The sequence below is a fragment of the Bubalus bubalis genome, chromosome 9 (assembly GCF_019923935.1).
Source record: "Bubalus bubalis isolate 160015118507 breed Murrah chromosome 9, NDDB_SH_1, whole genome shotgun sequence".
NCBI classification, from domain to species: Eukaryota; Metazoa; Chordata; class Mammalia; order Artiodactyla; family Bovidae; genus Bubalus; species Bubalus bubalis.
Window position 1 is genome coordinate 103,029,903 of NC_059165.1, and position 6,515 is coordinate 103,036,417.

The 6,515-nt window shown below is 42.0% G+C and overlaps 1 pseudogene; it reads left to right on the forward strand.

The window, feature by feature from the left end:
- The first annotated feature begins 4,364 nt into the window (after positions 1 to 4,364).
- LOC123335260 lies at positions 4,365 to 5,298 on the forward strand (annotated as a pseudogene).
- The last annotated feature ends 1,217 nt before the right edge of the window (positions 5,299 to 6,515 follow it).

Genomic DNA, 6,515 nt, shown 5'->3' on the forward strand with positions numbered 1-6,515 from the left:
CATTTGAATGCGTTCCAAAGAATAGCAAGGAGAGATAAGAAAGTCTTCCTCAGCGATCAATGCAAAGAGAGGAAAACAATAGAATGAAATGGGAAAGTCTAGAGATCTCTTCAAGAAAATTAGAGATAGCAAGGGAATATTTCATGCAAAGACAGGCTCAATAAAGGACAGAAATCGTACGGACCTAACAGAAGCAGAAGATATTAAGAAGTGGCAAGAATACTCAGAAGAACTGTACAAAAAAGATCTTCATGACCCAGATAATCATGATGGTGTGATCCCTCACCTAGAGCCCGATATTCTGGAATGTGAAGTCAAGTGGGCTTTAGGAAGCATCACTATGAACTAAACTAGTGGAGGTAATAGAATTCCAGTTGAACTATTTCAAATCCTAAAAGATGATGCTGTGAAGTTGCTGCACTCAATATGCAAGCAAATTTGGAAAACTCAGCAGTGGCCACAGGACTGGAAAAGATCAGTTTTCATTCCAATCCCAGAGAAAGGCAATGCCAAAGAATGCTCAAACTACCGCACTCATCTCACACACTAGTAAAGTAATGCTTGAAGTTCTCCAAGCCAGGCTTCAGCAATACATGAACTGTGAACTTCCAGATGTTCAACCTGAGTTTAGAAAAGGCAGAGGAGCCAGAGATCAAATTGCCAACATCCATTGGATCATCAAAAAAGCAAGAGAGTTCCAGAAAAAAACATCTATTTCTGCTTTATTTTTTCCAGTAGTCATGTACAGATGTGAGAGTTGGACCATAAAGAAGGCTGAGTGCTGAAGAATTGATGTTTTTGAACTGTGGTGCTGAAGAAGATTCTTGAGAGTCCCTTGGACAGCAAAGAGAGCAAACCAATCAATTCTAAAGGAAATCAACCCTGGACATTCATTGAAAGAATTGCTGAAACTGAAGCTCCAATACTTTGACCACCTGATGCGAAGAGGCGACTCATTAGAAAAGACCCTGATGCTGGGGAAAGACTTAAGGAAAAAGGAGAAAGGGATGGCAGAGGATGAGATGCTTAGATAGCATCACTGACTTGATGGACATGAGTTTGAGTAAACTCTGGGAGATAGTGAAAGACAGGGAAACCTGCTGTGCTGCAGTCCATGGGGTGGGTCGTAAGGAGTCAGACACGACTGAGCAATTGAACAACAAAAATGTATATGTTTCAGTGCTTCTCTCTCAATTCATCCCACGCTCTCCTTTCCTGCTGTGAGACACAATCCTCTTGACTCGTCCTGTTGTTGGGTTTGCCTGGGAAGATGCCCAGCAAGAGGGGACACTTATTTAAAAAATATTTATTTGCTCTAGGATATGTCAAGAGATCTTATGATGCAACAAGAAGACCTAAAATCCAACTTCAAAAGTGGGCAAAGGCTTAAATTAACATTTCTCCACAGGAGGTATATAATGGCCTAGAAGTGCATGAAGAGATGTTCAGCATCATTAATCACTAGGGAAGTGCAAATCAAAATCACAATGACACACCACTTCACATACACCAAGATGGCTATAATAAAAAAAAAAAAAAAAAGAGAAGGGGAGCAGAAAGAGAACAAATGTTCGTGAGGATTAGAGAGATATTCTCCTTGTACATAGCTCGTGGGAATGTCAAATTGTTTAGTGATGTGGTTTGGTGGGTCCCCCAAAACCTAAGCATAGAGTTAGCATATGACCCAGTAACCATTTTTAGATTATACTTCCAAAGACTGAAATCAGAGACTCAAACAAATACATATACATGCATGTTCACAGCAGCACTATTTTTAATAGCCAAAAGGCAACATTTAGAAACAACCCATACAGATGAATGTTCAACAAGTCAAACTCCACCTATCAATTGCCCTCCCTAAAGGGTTGTAGCCATTTACACTCCCTCTAGCAGTACATGAGCACGCTCACTTCCTCATATACTTGCCAACGCTGAATGTTGTCCATACTGTGCATTTCTCCAGGCCAAAAGTTATATTTTGTTGTTTTTGTTGTAATTTCTTAAACCATGATGGAAGCTGAACATCTTTCTTTTTGTACTGAGGTGAAATTCATAAAGCATAATTGCTTTTCTCATTGGGCTTTTGTAAAAATCATAGGATGTCCAATCACATAAAAAATAATACATTGCAACCATTTTTAGGAATAACATTTAAAAAACATTTTAAATTCCATTTAAAATTACTCTATGATTCTTTTGTTGTTATTTATTTATTTTTGGCTGTATTGGATCTTTGTTGCTGCATGAGCTTCTCATTGTGGTGGCTTCTCTTGTGAGCACGGGCTTCAGTAGTCGGGATGCATGGGCTGAATTGCTCTGTGGCATATGGGATCTTCCTGGACTAGGGGTAGACCCCATGTCTCCTGCACTGGCAGGCAGATTTTTTACCACTGAGCATTCATATTCATTTAAATATGAATAACATATTTAAGAGCTCCTTCATAGGAAATATTGAGTACCATGCTATCCCTCTGTTAACCAAGAAAGACAGGTCTGAAGAAAGGCAATGCTTTTTGGGATAAAAAGTTTTTCCCACAGGGTGCTAGATTCAAGAGCACCACTAAGGAAGATAAGCTAATTGTATTTGATCTAACAAGGTTCTTGGGGGATCATGCCCAGAGGACAAAGAGCCAGTTATAAACCTGTTGGTGTGGTTCTGCTGAGTGCTCCCTGAGAAAGCATACTCTTCCTTCACAGCTGCAAGACAAAGTTGAGGCTGCAGCAGCCCCAAATTCCTGGAAACACGACACCTGGGGGCTGAGAGGTCCTGGAATCCAACAGAGGTACAGTAGTCATTAGGGCTTTCCAGGCAGTGCTAGTTGTAAAGAACCCATCTGCCAATACAGGAGACATAAGAGACGTGGGTTTGATTCCTGGGTTGGGAAGACCCCCTTGAAGAGGACATGGCAACGCACTCTAGTATTCTTGCCTGGAGAATGCCATGGACAGAGGAGCCTGGTGGGCTACAATCCATGGGGTTGCAAAGAGTCAGACATTACTGAAGCGACTTAGCACATAGAATAGTCATTGATGGTAAGTGAATCCAGAAGACAAGCTGCAGCATGGCTGGTTTCAGGGAAGGACTCCCCATCTGAAACTTCCCTTCAGAGGCTGGGAGGATTCTGATCGGTTTCATCCACAAGGATTTAGGGTGCTTGTCATCACAGCCCCATGGGTGGGTAGTGTTATTGTGATGCAGAAGTTAGGTTTGGAGCCTCAGCTGCCTGCTCATGGTGTTGTTGAGGATTAAATAGAATGATGGGCTTACCTGATGGCTTAGACAGTAGAGAATCTGCCTGCAATGCAGGAGACACAGGCTGATCCCTGAATAGGGAAGATTCCCTGGAGAAGGAAATGGCAACCCACTCCACTGTTCTTGCCTGGAGAATTCTTTGGATAGAGGAGACTGGTGGGTTACAGTCCATGGGATCGTAAAGAGTTGGAGATGACTTAGCGACTGAGACGACACATGTGACAAGCAGCTAGTTCCAAAGTGGAGTGCCTGGAATAAATGTCAACTCTCTTGCTCAAGGTTAGTCTATTTGTGCAGGTGCTTTAGAGAGGAGACACTTCAGGTGTGTCTAACCTAAATCAGTAACCTTTAACTGACAGCAACTTCTACCCCTCCAAAGGGTCCTTGCTCTCAACCACTGAAAGATGTTAACTCTCAGAAAAATACATAAGGTTCAGCATTTTACATGCTAACTAATCACATTTTCACAACAACTCTATGGAGCAGGTACTATTATTATCTTCATTTTACAGGTGAGAAAACTAAGGCACAGAGAGGTTAAGTAGCTTGCCTAATATCACACAGCTAGTAAATGGTAGAACTGAACTTTAAACCCAGTCTGTCTGGCTTCAGGGTTGATCCTGAATCACTTTTTATTACATATTTTTATTTATAAAGTCAAATCCTTGAAATATTTAGACTATTTATTTTGCTTTTATTTCTTATTTGTCTATCCTTATTGAAGAATAACTGGCAGATAAAAAATGTGTTTAATTAAGGTATACAGCTTGATATTTTAATGTATGTACACAATGTGGAATAATAGTGACATTCAAGCTAATTAACACATCGCTGTTTTGATTGCATCACTGTGAGTTCCCACTAATAAAATAGTTTACATGTTGTGTATGGATTTAAACTCCTAATATATATTCTTCTCATTTAATCCTTATAGTGATGCTAAGAGGTTAGAATTATCAATCCCATGTAACAGATGAGGAAACAGAGGCTCAGAGAGGTTAAGTGAGAAGCATCTTGAAAGATGAGTGTGAAAAAGCAATGAGGTCATGTTTTCACTCCAGGAGCCCACCTACTGTTGACGCCCTGTTTCTGGCTTTAGCTCTGCCTGGACATGGACAATCAGACCCAAGTCTCTGAATTCATCCTCCTCGGCCTCTCCCAGCAGCCCCTGCAGAGGCAGGTGCTTTTCAGCCTGTCCTGCATTCTGTATTTGAGTGGGTGCCTGGGGAATCTTCTCACCATCCTGGCCATCATCTTGGACCCTCACCTCCACAGCCCCATGTGTTTCTTCCTCAGCAACTTGTCTCTTCTTGACATCTGCTTTACCTCCACCACCATCCTCAAGATGCTGGTGAACCATCTGTGTGGGCTCACCACCACCTCCTTCGCAGCTTGCCTGGCCCAGATGTATTTCTTCACCGCCTTTGGGGCAGCCGACAGCATGCTTCTCTAGCCATGGCTTCCGACCGCTACCTGGCCATCTGCAGCCCACTGCACTACATGGCAATCATGAGTCCTTCTGTGTACCTTGCTGGTGGGGATGCCCTGGATCTCAGCCAACCTCATCTCCATGGTCCACGCTACCCTGATGTCCCACTTGCCCTTTTGCACCAATAGGATCCCACACTTCTTCTGTGATGTCAATGCCTTGATCAAGCTCTCCTGCTCTGACACCCAAATCAATGAGATGCTGGTGTTGGTCCTTGGGGGGCCCAGTGGTTCTCATTTCTTTTGTGTGCATCATGGCCTCCTATACACCCATTGCTGTGACTGTGTGGAAGGTGCCTTCTGTCCAGGGCAGATGGAAAGCATTCCCCACATGTGGCTCTCACCTTTGTGTTGTCTGTCTCTTCTATGGGACTATCACTGGGGTCTACTTCAACCCTGCATCCACACACACCACCCAGAGGGACATGGCAGCCACAGTGATGTACACCATGGCCACCCCCATGCTGAACCCCTTCATCTACAGCCTGAGGAACTGAGATCTGAAGGGCACCCTCCAGAAACTTTTCATTGGGAACCCCTTTGCTAAGCCTTTATGAGGATGCTTTTTAGACTCAATTAATTTTGAAAAAAACTAATGTCTCCCAGTGTTAGAACTCAGGGTGGTTTTCTATTTTTTTTTTAAAGGTAGAAGAAAAAGTTTTATTTTTCATTTAAGTACTTTATTTTTTTACACAGAAGTAGAAATATAATGTTGTATACATGAAACTTACACGATGCTATAAACCCAGGTTATCTCAATAAACATAAATTTAAAAAAAGAAAGGAGACATAAACATTATTTTAAAACAGAAAAAATCCACTCCTTGCCTGATTATCTTGGTCAAGTTATTTAAACTCATTTTGTCTGTTTCTTAAATTTGTGAAATAGGGATGCAGAAAGTACCTAGCTCATACAGTTATTGTGAAAATTAATGACTCACACGTATTCTTGTTTTTATAATCTTAGAAGACTACCGGGGAAGTGTAAGTACTGATGAAATCTTAATCATTATTTGTTGTTGCTTAGTTGCTCAGTAGTGTCCGACTCTTTGCAACCACATGGACTGCAGCACACCAGGCTTCCCTGTCCTTCACTATCTCCTGCAGCTTGCTCAAACTCATGTCCATTGAGTCGGTGATGCCATCCAACCATCTTGACCTCTGTAGTCCCCTTCACTTCCTGCCTTTAATCTCTCCCAGCATCAGGGTCTTTTCTAATGAGTTGACATTTCGCATCAGGTAGCCAAAGTACTGGAGCTTCAGCTTCAGCATCATTCCTTCCAATGAATATTCAGGATTGATTTCCTTTAGGATTGACTGGTTTGATCTCCTTGCAGTCCAAGGGACTCTCAAGAGTCTTCTCCAACACCACAGTTCAAAAGCATCAATTCTTCAGCATTCAGCCTTCTTTATGGTCCAACTCTTACATTCACACATGACTACTGGAAAAACCATAGCTTGACTATATGAACTTTTGTTGGCAAAGTAATCTCTGCTTTTTAATATGCTGCCTAGGTTGGTCATAGCTTTTCTTCCAAGGAGCAAGCATCTTTTAATTTCATGGCTGGCTGCAATCACCATTTGCAGTGATTTTGGAGCCCAAGAAAATTAAGCTTCTCTTTGTTTCCATTGTTTCCCCATCTATTTGCCATGAAGTGATGGGACCAGATGCCATGACCTTAGTTTTTTGAATGTTGAGTGTTAAGCCAGCTTTTTCACTCTCCTCTTTCATCAAGAGGCTCTTTAGTTTCCCTTTACTTTCTGCCGTAAGGGT